Below are 16,870 nucleotides of genomic sequence, written 5' to 3'. Positions count from 1 at the left end.
CATTAACACGCGAAAATGATGGAAAATGTAAAACCTCCCATCAAAAACGTGAGTGATGTGCTTCACGTAACGTCACCATGGATGCATGACTGACGTGCTTTGCAACCCTAACCCCATCACACTGAATGTGGTTGCTGTAAACCAAAGTATGATCTTTTGCAGAACCTATCCCTGTAGTTTTGATACGTAAACCCTAACCATACGCCGACCATAAGTAATGTAATGTATTAGCACTCAGAAAGTCACATTATGTCCTAATTTGTGTTTGTCAGCAAGGTTTATTTTGAAAGTGTGAGCAGATGTTGCGTATAATGTATGATTTCACACGCGCGACTACGCCAGCGGGACAGGTGGAGCGCCACAGTCTGAAGCTCGAGGCCGAGGTCGAGCTGCCTTGACGAGCTTGGAGTGAGAATGTGGTGCTCTAGGAACGGCGAAGTCAGCTCGACAACAGGTGGGTTGATGCCAAACTTTTCAGGGTCCTCAAAGTAAAATGTTCAATAGAACAAATCAAATTTTCCCACCCCGTGTGAATACCTGCTAGTTCTTAGGTAGAACATTGATCATTACTGTGCCTGATTACGGTGGTACTATAATTATAATTATTGTAATTAACATTCCAATCCACCTTAAAGCCTCTTCACTGTGAGAGTGTGTGTGTGTGTGTGTGTGTGTGTGTGTGTGAGATACAGCCTTCACATACCAAGCAACTTAATATCTTAAAAGTGTGGTGGCGGTCCACTTCACGCAACAGAAGGGAGTCGCGCTTGTACATTATTCATCTATGATGCTTGAGTGGCTCTAAACATTAATTACTTCATCAAGTCAGGGGGCATTTTATCTGAGCGGAGCTTTGAAAACTGGTTTCAAATACTGTTACTTGTGGAGAAGTTTTTGAATTATATTCGATTAGATTAAGTCTCTAAGAGATGTTGATCCAAGTGCGGCATCGTGTTTATCCTAGTCGTAAGGAAAGTTGGTTTTTGAGTCTCGTTCCCAGCTCGTCAAACACTAAAGCTTTGGGATGGCAGCAGACCGAAAAATCAACTTTTCTTCCAAGCAGGACCTTTGAATAAAAGGTTTCATAAAAGCAAGTGCACCGCAAGTGTCCTGTGTCAACATGATATCACAACTCGCTGCGTTGCTCATTGACTTGGATGTTCCTCCACTTCTGATGCTGCAAAGACGCGTAATGGCCAGAGTCTCAGCCAAGTGCCTCGGCGTGTCTGGACTCCGCGGAGTGATTGAGAGGAACAAAGGTCCCGGGAGACGGAGCTCTAAGTAAGAGCGATTCTCTCGGCTCGCTCAAAGTATGGCCCACCATACCGGTGACCTTCCGATAGCGCGTGGATGAAATTGGATGATTTCTTGCTGGGGCTGAAGAGGAGTGACAGGTGGCTGTGCTCCCAAGCCTGAAGGAGAGTCCCTCGGCTCAATCCACTCCCCGACTGCTGCCGTCCGCCCCTTGAGCCCCCTTCCGCCGCTGTGATCAGGAAACATCTCACAACATCATCACTTATTTATGGCCAGATATGAAGATGTATTCCAATCCCAGCAGACATTTGAGAGGTTTCAATATATGCATTCGCCTGCTCTAATTTGCGAGCATGATTGAATAAAAATGCAATCACATGTGCCACGTGAACTCAGGAAAGTTCTCCATTTGAATCTAAGTGACACTGATGCTGCACTCCCAGGCATTATGTTTATTTATGTGTTTATTTCTTTTTTGGTAATTACACGGCGTGTCTGTTCCTGTAAAAGCGTCTGAAATATGATCAGCTGTGCTTATGCTCGTATTCAGCTCGGAGAGATTAACTTTTGACTTTAAAGGGAGCTCTAACAGGTTGCAGCGCACAACGTCTTCCGCAGTGTAGTCATGGGCAAGAAAGGCAAAGAACTGAGACTCTAATCTGTGATGACATGCTGATATACAGCTTGGAGCTGCTTCATTGGCCATGAATTGGAGACCGACTTTGTGTTCTCGTACAATGTTTGCCTGGAGTTTCACATCCAAGTGAGTTTTATATTGATAGCGCTACAACTTCGAAAGCGGAAAATGTGCCCTGTTCCCAGGAAAATAACTCTGAAAGCGGTCCCCAGCACGTTTTCCATCATTTGGAACCCACGTCTTATGGAAACACCGGGCACACACAGGGGCGTGTGTTTTAAGGCAAATGCGCAAACGTCAACATACACACACAGCCTCAGCTGTGAAGCTCATTTTTTTTTTCCCGGCCAGACGGAGCAGGCACACACGTCCGACTCCACATCCAGGTTGCCGTGGCTTCTCCAGACCTCCGGGAGATTCGGCGAACGAGGAGAAAAAAAACACACCGCGTGCAAAACGTCTCACCACAATCATCCTGCCAGGTCAGACGAGGCAGCTAACACACACACATAAGCATTCCTCCCTCCGCTGTGTGCTAATGTTGTTCAAGTGAGTCCTTGAGCTTTGCATTTTCTTCAAAGTAACATGCATGAGAGGAACAATGGATTCACCTCTCTCCTCTGTCATCTTTGTTCTTAATTTGCACAGCATTGTGGGTGCAAACCAGCTCACATCGGTGTTCTATTCACAGACAAAATAAAAAAAAAAATGCTGAAATAATTAATGAATAAAAACCCTCAGGGAGGGATTTTAAATCTACATAATATCAAACCGTAGCTTTTCTTTTTTTAATAACAAGGCGTATTGGGTTCTGTGATGTATTTCTTGCATGCCTAATTACTGAGATGTGAATTATCTTTCGTCCTGTGCAATTTAGTAAATAAATCCCGAGGGAGCTCATTTGAAGCAGGAAATAGGCCATATTTCTAAGTGGAGAAACCACCATGTGAACCAAGTTCCATAGGGGAAATGTGCAACCAAATCACTCATGTAATGGAGGAAATCAAGGCCCCACACGACCTTGTTTACTCGGCTCACAATTCTTTTTTGGCGAGAGAGGCGGATAACCAGGAAACAGCTCCACCGCTTGTCTTCAGAACGCGGCAGTTTTGTTAGGAACAGCAGGATAACAACACAGTCCTTAGAAGATTTCAATGTAGGTAAGGGGAGTTGCATGTTCGGGAGAGGCGAGTGAAGAGAGAGGGAGCGTGAGGGGTGAGAGGGATTCACAAAAAGACAGAGGGGAGACGACACTGTGGGGTGGGTCCAAACAGAGCGCACCTATAGGTTGGTTATTCTGGGTTCTTCTGAGCATGCAATGGGCAGCCCTGCAGGTACCGCTCTCCCGGGCTGAGACCACTCCAGACAGACTGCAGTAATTTACATTGACAAAGCTGTCAGAGGAGAGGTGGCCTCCCGCATGGTGATGGATGCCGACCTGGGAGGAAGATGAGAAAGAGGGAGAAAAAGGAGCGGAGAGGAGGAGAGGAATCAGGAAATGAGCGAGGAACAAAGGCAGATATCTGATTTTGTGTGTGTGTGTGTGTAGCATTTGAATAATACTGAGCACACACAGTAATAAGACAGTGAGCGATACAATAAGAGGATTTTTCGCTTTCTGCAAGAGATCAAAAGCGCTCCTGTACAAGTCCAGATCTTCTGTACCCGTGTATCTCCGAAGGCTATCGATGGAAAGCTCCCCGGCACTTACACCCTTACAGCAAGAGGCAATATGAGACGCACCAGGTCGTATCAATATTTCATGCCTCTGTCTGTCTTTCACATGGGGGTTAGTGGAATAACAAAATCAAGTAACAGTAGGAGAGGAAGGAAGCGGAGAACTTCTTACCCTGCCTGCCTTTCCATTCAAACTTCCTGCAGAAAGATGTGCTGACGCCGCACCTCTCGGGGGCAGGTGCTGTGTGGTGTCAGGGGCCCCCGGTGAGCAGCTCCTCGCTCCTGTCACCTCTACTAACGCCGGCCCTCGTCAGCAGGGGCCGGCGCCAGCGCTGCAGCCTCCCACTCCTCCTGTCACCTGTCCTCACACAGGCCAAGGTGACTTTGTTCCCTCCTGATGGAAAAATGACAGCTGCTGCAGCGACAACATCGGAAGGAGTCAGGGAACGACCAGTTGGCTTCTCCCTCTCTCTCCCTCGCTCCCTCTCTCAGTCCTTTCCGCTCATTCTTTTTGTCTCGTGTGCCCTCCCTCCCTCTCTTTGTCATTCTGTAACTATTTTGCTCTGTGCGTCAGGTGCACAGGAAAATGTGTTTGCTTGTTTGGCTTCCTGCGCTGCATTTTGTGCAGCACCACACACAAGTACGTGTCCAGTGTGACCTTCTGATGTTTTATGTTTTTTTGGTTTAATGGTTCCCTTGTGAAAAAAAAAAGCATACTTGTGTACACTTTTCACTAGATTAATCATCAGTACACTTCAAGTATGTTAATGATTAGTGAACTTAAAGTTAACTTGTTGTCATGTCCCGCCCACTGCAGGCCACTGTCTCAGCACCGGGCAGCTCCTTCAGCAATAGGCTAATAGCTACACCCCAAGTGTGTGAAGGAGAGGTGTTGCAGGTCCTTCCTTCCTGCTGCAGTCACACTGTACAACCAGCACTGCTCCCAATAGACCTAGCATGTGCACTAGGTCATAAAAACAACCCATTTCTCTGATTGTTTATCACAATACCACTGTCCTGTGGCCGCTGGGATGAAGAAGTTTCCCCCAAATAAAGGAAATTCTGACTCTGATTCTGATGTTGGAACAACTAGTTTTGTACTAGGTGTTACACAGAACACGAATGGCGTCCTCGCAGTTCAAACTCCCGTATTCTTTGACCATCCGTCCACCCCAACCCAACATTCTCCTGACTTCATCTTAATATGATGTGTCTGACTTCCTCTTTTGATGCCGTAATAATTAGAACGGCCACTAGAGGTCGGCTTGTATAACTGACCCATATGGTGGATTTTCTCATGAGGATGGGCTGAAACACAGTCAGTCTTTAGTTATTCGTGTAATTTACTGTTGCTTCTCCTTGCTGGCTTTTTTCCAGTAAATAATAAAATATCAGTAAGAAACAGAAACGCTAAGCATGTCTGTGACATACACGGTATATACAAATGAACAGGCTCTCAAAGACTATGGCTGCCTTTCAGTCCAGATCAAATGTAAATCCCCATTTTGTCCCATCAAAAAAACCTCCTTCAGTAGTCGCAGCTATATTGTTGTGCTGTCACTGCCGGGTTGATGCGCACAATATGGATCCCTTTCAAAAGATCTCAGCTCTTGGACACAGGGATTTATATTCTGGCAGAATTTGTATCCCACAATTACTTTCATGCCGTGAATGGCAATTACAGACCATTAGATACATTAATTTCGCCAGCGTCCCTCTTCATATTTGCATTAGACCGCTTCTTTAAAATCTCCAAGAATGCCAGAGGGGATTTCCCTCAAGCGTTGAGCGCCGAATTATCTTACTTGACATGCTAGCTCCGAATTAAGCACGATACTGGCTTGGGAATCTGTGGAGTAAATAGTGAGATTTTCATGTTTAGGGTGATAGTGTTGAAAATGTTTCATTTGAATTACAGATGGCTCTGGGAGCATTGTGGCATGACTGAAGTGAGAGTAATTGGTGAAATGTAGATGACACACAATGCTGCGCGCATTAGTGCTGCAACACATCCCGAAATTGGAGCTGCTTATTTCATTTTTTGAATGCTCTTACTCTTGTTGTTTTCATAGCAGACTGATTTGTCTGCTCTTCTCCTGTCGCACTGTAGATTGCGTCCCGAGCTTTTGAGCGGCTCGTATGAAAAATGTCTGCTGTCAACACAGTGTGTCTCCTGGACAATGGTAGCTGAAATCCTGTTTTGAGCTTCTTCTCTTTTTTTAATGGGTAGCAGGGACTAAAACCTGATGAAATGGAACAGCTGTGTTGAGTGCACACACACACACAAAGGGGGGGATAGAGAGAAAAGAGACTGTGGTGAAAGACAGAAAAGATTTCCGCGTTTTCCATTCCCTTGAGCACTGGAAGGATGTTGTGCTGGGGATATCACGCTGTGATAAAAGGGGAGAAACGAAATATCAAACTATGCTGTCCACCTGCTGTCTCCTCCAGCATTCATCGTTAGATGAACCTGTCATATAGGCCTTGCTTCGGTCAATTATTGCCGTCATCCATTTCCAGCATGAGACACTATACGGTGAGTGGCCATCTGCTGCGATATAGCTGGAATTATGGGTCAGACCAGCGGTTTGCTCTCTTGCGAAGTGCCTTGGTCATGGCTTGAGACTAACTTTTTAAGCTTCCAACTCGGAAAACAGGACGTGAAGCACTGCAGCCTGGACTCTTTGAAAGATCATTTAGACTTTTATGTAAAGTTTAACTCACATGTCAGCCCAAACAGCTCCGTTGAGTTGTGCCGGAGTGGCTGGGGAGGATAGTTCATTTGGACCAACACCGCCATCCTCTCACACGCTTCCTATATGATGTACTGCTGCGCGGGTGATATCTCTTAACAGCCTCATGTTGACTCATTTAGCATCTGGTGCCGCTCGTCGCTACGCTCCATGCATGCTGGTGTGTGCTGTATAGCCGGGGCTGCAAGTTGTCCATATTCCCACCTCATTCTCAAGATCTTTCACACCACGGCTGGTGATGACATCATCATTCATGCATGTGCGGGAGGGTAAACATCTGGTAAGTGCTCCGAAAAGTGAAAGAGACTTGAAGATGTGATCTAGCAGGTTTCATTTTCTCTATCTCAAAGATTTTCTTTTGGTCTGACCTATGTTTTTTTTAAGGGCAATAATGTAAGAGTGCTGTAAGAAACCCATCATGCTCGACTGTATCATTTTCTATTTGGTACACGGGTGCAGCATTCGAGCAACCAGCTGTGAGAGAGACATTACGGCCGCACCTCTCCTTCTTTTTAACAATTCATTGTGTCAGTCTGTTGTGAATCCAACGACAGCTTTCAAAAGACATTTCCTCCAAACAATACTTTGCAATTAGTTGTATTTGCTGTGCTCACAAAGCTCTCTCCAAGGACTTACTTACTCTCTTTTAAAATGGGTGTTTCTCTACGATAACCCCTTTAAAAAAAAATTAATTAGTTTTGGATAACAAACAGCTTTTCTCTCCCTTTTTTCGGTTAATGATGTAAGAGTTGTTCAGACTCGGCTATTCTCTGATTTTGAGACTGTAAATTAGAGCATATTGGCCTGTGAAGATTAAACGCCAATTCATCTGCCTTGGATTGTTCATCTCCATTGGAACATAATGATTATTCTTATAGGTTGCTCTTCATCGCGGCTTTATCATTTATTATGTTCATTATTCCAGAGGACCGATAAGAGCATTTCCTTCATTTCCCCCCCCCTTTTCTGTCTCATCTGTGGGTTTAAAACCCGAAGCTAGAAAAAAATAAATAAATAAATCAAGCATTCCTTTGTTCGCTGTTCATTTGGACGGCTGACTTTTGCTGGCTCGTCCCTCTAAGCAGCGATATTGTGGAAGCGGCTCATGGCAAGCATCCTCGGAAAAAGATATCCTGCTCCGCTTAGCAGGTTCATGAATACTGAACGGCGTTGTAAAGATCAAACAGAGAGAGCGTGGCGTTTCTGGCGTGCGTGCTGGAGAGGAGTGTGGTTGACACATTGACTCTCGCAGTTGTGTCTTTATTACTCCACGGCGATGGTCGTGGGCAAATGTTTATTGAAATGAAAACCTGCTGCGGGCTGTTTACAGCCTTTTTTCGACATTTTTCGCAAATAGTTGCATTCACATTTACATTTTTGCGTGAAAGCAAACTTGATCCGTCTGCATTGTGAATGTGCTACTATTAGAGGAGTCCGGCCGACTGCTCTGCCTGTGTTTTTTGGCATCCTTTAAAATATTATTCTGGACCAGACTCCTGAGTCACTCTCCGTCTCGGTTTCCTCTGAGTTCTGAAAAACTTCCAGCAGATAAATCCTTATTCCACAGTGTCTGCTCCCTTCTGGCGTGCCGGATTCAGTAGTCCGAGCCTCCTTTAGAGGGAGCACTGTGGCTGTCATATTTCTCCTTTATAAAAATGGTGCTCTTTGAAGCAAACTAGAGCTGCAAAGGGGCGCTTGCACCTGTCCGCTGCACTGTCTCGCCTCTCCTTGTCCTTCATCTTTGTTTAGAATCCTTGGGTCTGTTTTGGGCAAATGAGGTTCATGACCCTGGCTTTCTGCATCACCAGGCTCTCACATCGTTTCCTCATGGTCGAGGGGCACTCGGATGGAAAGCACTCTCAGCAGACGGTTTAGTAATTACACACTGGAAACCAATCAGCCTGAACACTGCTTCTTAATTAGCAGAACAAAACAATGGTGCATGGATTGGAGGACCCTGGAGGTCGCACACTCCCCCCCCCCCCCCCCCAGGTATCCCACCGAGGCGCGTTTTTAAAGCGCCTAGATCCTCTTTTGCCCGGTCTTCGTCTCCCAGATCAGACGGGCAGGCTCCCGGTGATCGCAGACGCATCTCAGCAGGTTTTTTTTTAAAAAAGAAGCGGCCATGTGTACCTGCGAAGGCGCCAGATCACATTGGATGTGACGGAGACATGCTTCAAAGGTGCGACTGCCTGATAGCCAGAATGGATGTGCATTCGGGGCCTCTACGAGCAGACGAGAGGAGAGGTCACCTAATCCATTCTAATCAGGGCGGCGGCGGCAACACACATGGTATTCATTAGTAAACATGGCGAAGAGTGGCTCCACGACAAACAACCCGGCCGTAATTAGCATGTAGAGGCTCTTGCGGTGAACAAAGTCTGTGATAAGGGTCCGGACAAACTATCCGCGTGTTTGATTCTTACAATCGAAGCTCCTCACATCAGATTACGCCGGCTCTGAGTCCACACACTTTGATGAATGGTTCGACTATAAATGGACTCCCAGCATTTCTCTTGCACATTTGATATTTACAGACGCATTCATAATGTCCCATAATGGACGATGTAATGTACGATTGCAATAATTCATCCTGTAACTCTACCCGGTCTAAATTACTACCAAGAGAAGACTGCTTCGCATTTCCCTGCAATGCGAAGATCTTAGATGTCCACCGTCTCCTCCCGAAGCTCATCGAACATGACAGTAAAAGCATTTCAGTTAAAGAAAACCAGAAATATGTAGATTATTACAGGCACAGGAGCGAGGGTGTAACAGAATTTGTGGAGCTGCAGCCGCTGCTTGTCTGACATGCTGCGAGGGAGCTCTTTCTATTCTCTCCTATTAACAGTTAGGTAGAGCGGGCTGGTAATAGTTTCATGTCTATTAATGTCTCTCTCCAGAGCCAGCAGTTACATGCTGTGTCATTAAAGGTCAGAGCAAATTGGATCCTCAAATGAAGACGGCGTGGAAAAAAAGCAGGACTTTTTAATAGCTCGCGCAAGGCTGCCAATAAATGCTCTGATTATTATTAATGATTTTTCCCCCTGTATTGATTTGGCCCTGTCTTGGGTGATCTCCCATAGTCAAACTATAAATATGCAGAGTTCTGCAGCGGCCGAGGAAAACCTGTGTGTGTCTCTTCATTGTGTTGTTAATGAATCTGTAGCGGTACTACTGGCACACATTGTTTTTTGTTTTTTTTTTATCCAGGGAGGTATGGAAAAAGTTACATGCACAGTTGTAGAATATAAAACTAGTTCATATCTCGAAATAAGAAATGCAGAGCAACAGAGGGGAAAAAAGGACACCGAGGGAGGAACGACTGTATGTTCCTCAACTCCTGGAGGACAGTAAATACTTTATTTTATGCTCCTTAATATTAACCACATGCACACGCTGAGAAGATACGATCTGATCCGCATGTGGATTAATTAATATTAATGATGTGGAGCATGACAGAGTTTTTTCTTCTTCTTCTTTCAGCTTAGCCATTATACATTATTTGCACCAGCCTAAATGGAGCCAGCTGAAAATTATTGAGGTAGGAGCGTCAAGCTTAGATTCCATATATTCTGGACCGTCATGAATTGGTGGAGTTTGATTCACTGTTGACAACCAAAAGAGTTACCAAAATAGTGTCTAACCCCGTTACAAACATATTAATAGATTACCGATGTTCACGATAACCGCTAATGCACACGATAAGAATGAAATTAGAAAATCTCCAAGCCCAGCAGCAAGCCTCGCAAAACTATGAATATTCCAGCCACACTGTGTTTTATCACAGAAGACTAAATAAAAGGTTGAATTTCAATTTCAAAACTTTTGGGTTATGATGCGGTCTGAATCATAAACACTGGTATTACAGCGCCGATCAATATGTCAGTTGGCCAGAGTTTTATGAAATGTCTCCAATAACAAATGAAGGGAACGCTAATTGACATCATGACTGCATAAACACGGCTCTATATCGTGCTGAAACAGGGCACGTTTGATTAGCTGTGAGTTATGAAGCACCACGTTGTCATGGTTCCTTAACGGATAACTGTGGATGTTACATTAAACGGATCATATGACTCAAATCACACTCACATCAGATAAGATATGACTCTTAACATTGCCATGATAAATACCATCACAGCCGCCTGACTGAAAACATCGTTAGCCAGTGTCAAGGTTGCAATTGACATCTTCCCAGCAACGAACTTTACGTAAATTAATGAGCATTTTGTGTTCTCGCTTACATATCATCAGAGGTGCACAAAGATCAGCACACAGCACAGATCTCTGGCAACTCAAGCATGGCATTAACAGCTATTTGCCAGCATATTGAGTCGAACTAAGGACTAATGAATTGGTCTTTAAATGGGGCGGCGCTTTTACATCTTAAGCCTGCGAGCCAACCGTACAACCTCAGCACAATATCGTCATTTGCCCCCAAAATGGGAGTATTGGCCGGGCTCTAGCCGATGGAGATCACAATCAGTAAAATTAGAAAAGATCTTCTTCCATTGGTGTTTCTCATAATGTGACTTATTAGCTAGTTGGAAAAAAAAAAAAAACATTAAGCCCTAAAAAAGAGACAGGATTGTTGTCTGCACATGGAAAACATCCATCATATGACCCGTGTGCACGAAAGCCATCATTTGAGACTATTTATATCTATTCTTATTTTTTCTTATTATGATTAAGGTTGTGCGAGTACTGAGCTGCCTGAGTATCTGTCTGTGTATCATCCAATGAAAAGATGTGTCCTCAAGATGAAGGAAAAGCCTCACTGAGTAGCTGGTTCTATTCATTTAAGGTTATATAAAAAGTGGGTTCTCCTCTTCACCTTCGAAAATATTGAAATGAAGCTCAATCTTCCTCACAAAACCAGAGATTTTGAATCTCAAAAAAAAAAAAAAAATGAAATAAAATAAGATGTTAGGCTGTTCTGTAAATAGTTCTCAAATTCAAATTTAATTAGTTTTCTGATAAATTATTAATACAGCAACCCTCTAATCAAACCATGTCAACTCATACCCGACCTTTTCAAGTATGGATACATTTAAGATAACGGCGTCCTCGCTCGTGACTTTTTTTTTTTTTTTTTTAAATTAATCTCATGAGCTAAGCTTGAAATATACATATATAGTGAGTACAATTTATAAGATGCAAAAGTCAGACTACCCTGAAACCAAAGCGAACAAACATAACATAACCCTGCCCTTTCTTCCGTCTTCACTGTAATAACTTTCGTACATTCCCTTAGCAACAATTGTTCAAACAAGAAATCATAAAATGCTTTTAGTTGTATTATTACTGTGAAACAGAGTAAGAGTTGAACCAGTAAAAGGCACTGCAGTAATTGGTCAGAGGGGTTTTATTCGCCCTTTTCCCCAGCTGCTGGGCTGTCATCACTTCACTAGGTGCTGGAGAGTCCAATACTTGGTAATGCTCTCAGCACCTTTAAGGACAACAAGACAGGCACACCTTCCCCCCTCCCCATCATTTCTCTGCCATATCGACTGCCAAGTTGATATTTCAGTTTCTGTTATGTGACATTTGGCTGACTGAACAGAGGTGTCGGGGACAGCCATCACCGGGAGAGGAGGCGTAGCGGGCGGAGGGAGGAAAGAAAAGATAGAAGGAGCAGAAAACAGAGGAGGAGGGGTGTTGAAAGAGACACGGGCAGAGAGCTAACAGACAGAGAGCGAGCCGAGGCAAAGGAGGGAAGGAAGGCAAGAGACAGAGAACTGTCATATCCACCCTTATCACAGCGGTCTGCAGTTTTCCAAATGTCTCTTTTCAAGCGGCGCCGGAGTGTGCATATTAACTGAAATAGTGTGTGTCTTTGTCCGGGCCCCTGCTAGGCCATTCACATCCTGCACACTCTCCGCAGGCGAACTCCACCGCGCCACCACACACCCAACCAAGCCCGGAAGTCTCACCAGCACTACAAATAGACGTTTCCTTTGTTTTGAACCAGAGGATTTTATTTTTCATTCTTTCCAGGGAGGTGTGCTGGGGGAAATGTTGCCATGATTTTTTTGAAAAAGAAGTGAGAAGAATCACTAATAAAAGCAGACACAGTGTGAATCTTGAGAACTGAAAGTGTTGTTCCCCAGATCCTGCAGTTTTTTGTTTTTGTTTTTTTTTTTTTTTGGTTTGTTTTATTCATTAAAGATATAATGTGCAACATTCACACAATAAAATGTGAAATAACAACTCAACCTTTATTGTGTATTGACTGCTTGAGGTAACGATGGGTTTCATCTTGTAGCCTGTTGCTATGACTCCCAGGACAGATTCTCTGCCATGCATCATAAAAGTTGAAAACATTGAAAACATTGAAAACAGCAACGGTGGCTGTTTAACAGCAGCTCCCATGATCCCACACGACTTCACAACATCACCGGGCCACGTCTTTGGATTTGTTTTGAAAAATTACATGTTGTTCAATTAAAGGTTGCAAGACCCTCTCATTGGATAAACTGTCCAGATGTATCATCCCCTGCCTACATTAAGTAGCTCTTCTGAAAGCTGTTATGCAATGATAACCTTGAAATCCAGCTCACTGAGAGCTCAATCTGTGGATGCAATACTGTAGGTACGTGAGCCACATAAAACCTGGCATCAGATAAATAAGCGTAGCCACATAACCAGGTGAAATTTTAATGAAATTCTCCACATAAGATATGTGTTGGCGTCCGTAGGCAGGCACACTGGCTCATGAGTGTTCATGTACTGCATGTTTGACGGATTTGTGAGAGCACCTCTGGTGTTTTCAAGGATGAGCGTATGATCGGTTCCAAGTTGAAGTTTCGAGTTTATTTCATTCATGTATCACCCTGAAAGCACACAAAAAGAGACATGTATTTACCCACAGGCTTGAAGGAGCATATGTGTGCACTGTGAAGCAAGATTAGAAAAGAAGCAGATTTAACCAGGCAAGCATTAAAAAAAACCACGTAGGTGTAAAGCAGTACCATTTGATTATGAATAAAATTACGAATACAGTTAAATTGTAATATTAAACCCAATGAGTCTGATAAAGAAAAAGAAAGTTAAATACAATGAATACAATAAAAGCTGGAGGAATAAAAGTATATCTGGAACTGCCTCTTAAAAGCATCAGTCTAATTGCCTCTGGTAGGCTATTTCAGAGCCGGACAGAAAAAGTTCTGCCCTCAGCCTTTTTGTTTTTCTTCAGATTGGTCATAGCCAACATGCCACAGTGGGAGGATCCAAGGGGTCTGATGGTACTGTAAGGGGTGAGAAGCTATGATCAGAGATATAAGTAAAGGAAGGATTTTGAAATTGATCCTGGGAACTAGCGTACAGATGGTAGTGGTGATGTGGTGGTGTTTCTTGGACCTTGCTAATAACCAGGCTGCAGTGTTTTGGCCTTTGAGTGGATCAGGCTGTGTTGTAGACCTCACCATCAGAACCATCACCAAAGACACCTTGTCTGGTCAAAGGTAACGTTGCGATGTGCAGTCATATTATTTTGATGCCACAATCATCCCGGACACATCACGCTGTGTACAGTAATAGTTTACATTGGCCAGTATTAGCTAGCTAACTGGCCAACTCACATGCAACATTTAGCACCATGGTCCGTTGTCTGGTAGAATATAAACATAGAGCGCTTAATTTATCCCATTAAAGGGTAAAGAGGACGTACCCAGCAGTGCAGGACAGATGTTGAATGATAATCTTCCTCTCTGAAAGGTTTGTGGGGCACAAAGTGTGTGTGGCTTCTCTTGTTTTCCTTTAGACCAGAATGGCTTGGCCTTAATGTTCATAAAGCTTAACATCATGAATATTTCTGTCCATCACATACTGTAGTCCTTGCTGTCAACTTCTGGACTTCGTTAACACCCCTGTTTTTAGCATGCTGTCTGATTGAGGTCGTGGACGATAACAGTGAGAGGAGCCGAGGAGTAGTTTCTCTGTCTTTAACGGATGTTACGAGCCAACCAGTCTTTAATATCTTGGAGACAGTTTTGTTGTTTAGTTTCATCAGCCTGACTTTGAGAATTAAGGGGGAGCTAGTCCTGGGGATCATTTGCGTAGCAGTGAAATCTTAATTTCACTGCTTCCTAATGGGAAGATGTAAAAACAGAAAAGAGGTGGGCCTTAACCTGAACCTTGTGGAACCCCTTGAGAAATATATGCAGATGTGGACATCAAGCTGCCAACAGAAACAGCAAAGCGATTGTTTGTAATGTAGGAGTGAAACCAGTGAAGGCCGTGGGTGACAAGAGATCAAGGAGAATTGTGTGGTCAACTATGTCGGATTAGACGAAAACAAAGCAGACTAGATGCTGCAGCACAGAGGAGGTCATTTGTCAGTGACGGATGCTCCTGTGTTCTGGTGTTTTCACAATCTTGACTTGAATCTTTCAGAAGTATTATTTTGGTACAAAAATGCCATGCTTCAAACAAGATGGGACTGTACCTGTGGCTAGAGGACTGTTAAAATTGGTCAATAAGCTAGGTCCAGCTGCTTCAAATGACAGCTAAAGGAGCTTTGTTGGAATGATATCAAGCTGACAGCTAGTGGGTTTCTTACCTGCAGTTACGCATCCAAGCTGAGGTAATGAGACTCGACAAAATGTATTACGTGGCGGGGGCTCCTCAATAACCAGTGAGAAGTTTTTGATAGGGTGAGAAATATTAGAAAAATCTTTAAACTGGTGACAGCTAATTGGGGAGGAATTTAGAGTGGAGCAAGCAGACAGGTTAACTACGGAGTTTATGGTGCTAAATATGATCCTGGAGGTATGACTGCTCACGGTGATGGTATCTGAGAGGTATTTTACCGTTGGTATTTGTCTAGAAGCTCCGTACATCTTTCATATGACACACGTTGGCTGTCTTTTATCCACTTTCACTCTCTGCTTTTTGGCAGTCCCCTGATGTCTAGGATAGACAGACAGGACTTGTGAAAGCAGTCTATTAGTTCATCAGAGTGAAAACGGGTAGAGAAGGATTTAATAACACTGTGGGCTGTGGAGTCGGGGCTATAGGCACTGGAGGACAGGCTGGGTGCATGAGAATTGATTGGGAGCAGGTTGGAGGTTTTGGTAGGGGTGGAAGTTAAAAGTGTCAATAAGATGCAAAAAAAAATCAATAGCCAAGAATTAAAACACCTAAAATGAAAATCATAGATAGGAGCTCAGGAAATTTGATGACGTTTTGATTTAATTAGCATGAGTTGAATGCGATGAATCCCAATCTGGGAATTGTCTTCATCAAAGGAACACCACAAGAAATGTAAGACACGCGACACCAAACAGAAACAGATCAAACAACATATACTGTATATGTACAGCCAGCCATGTTTTATTTTATTTCAATGCGCTGGGAACAAATAACGCTTTAAACCTCTCTGTAGACATTATTGGAAGAATAAACCCATTTTCTGAAACAGATGAAACTGATCAAAGTAGTCTGGTTACTGATTGTTGTATTGTGCAGGACATATTACAGATACAGATTCAGGATTATACCCTATAATTGTAACCGTTGTCTACATGTTGTTTCCAGTTGGCTGTCACAACTTTGGTTGATCTGAGTGAATAAGTAACAAGAATACACAAGTGCAAAGCCAAAGTATGCTGACGCTGATATGAAGAGGTCAGTGCGGTAAAGAGCCTCAGTTGTGCTTTGTTATGAATAGGCATTCAAAATATATCTCTTAAGTCGTTAAGTATTATTCCGGACATGAAAATATAGGCAATGAGTAGAGCCAATAATACATTAGCAAAGATTTTAATTGATTTAACAATTGCAGGACGTAAACGCCTTTAAATTTTGGCAGGTTTGCAGTTTGTCAGTAAACGAGAAGAAGAAAAAGAAGAAGAAGAAGAAGAAGAAGAAGTACACTGTTGTTGTACTCATGATATCAAACTGCTGCACCTGAGCCAAATATGTCATTCCCTGTGCGGATATGTATATATATATATATATATATATATATTTTTATATATATATGTATATATATATATATATATATATATATTTTTTTTTTTTTTTTACAGTGTCAGTCGAAGACAACATGATTGCGATTTACAATAGATGTTCCTCGAGAGCTCCAAGACGTTGGAGAAAGTCGACAGGTTTCAACACAACACATTTTTATGGGAGCTATAGAATATTAAATCATCCATCTTTGCGCGCAACATCCCAGTCTTTCTTACCCTCAGGTGTGCATAAACTACAGTTCAGGAACTTCCATTTTTGAAATACAGAAATGTGAAACTATCAACGTAAAGGTATGTGTGAGTGTATGTTGTGTCAGCAAATGGGTTCATTCACAGTTCTGCTTTTTGTCATTTGTGGATCATTTTCAGAGAGAGACTGAGACTACTGGTTGTTTCGGTCGTGGACTCAGTTGACACAGTCGACACAGTCGAATTAAGGCGGCAGGGTTTTGTGGTCTAATAAGACGATGGAAGACATTAGTCAAGTATTTTTTCTCAAGTACAGAACCCAAAATAAAATATAAAAAAAATATAGTTTCTGACAGGATGTACAGCTACTTTTGTCCCTAATG

The sequence above is a fragment of the Acanthopagrus latus genome, chromosome 18 (genome assembly GCF_904848185.1).
Source record: "Acanthopagrus latus isolate v.2019 chromosome 18, fAcaLat1.1, whole genome shotgun sequence".
Taxonomy (NCBI): Eukaryota; Metazoa; Chordata; class Actinopteri; order Spariformes; family Sparidae; genus Acanthopagrus; species Acanthopagrus latus.
The sequence above is the reverse complement of the archived record's forward strand: the minus strand, read 5'-3'. Positions refer to the sequence as shown.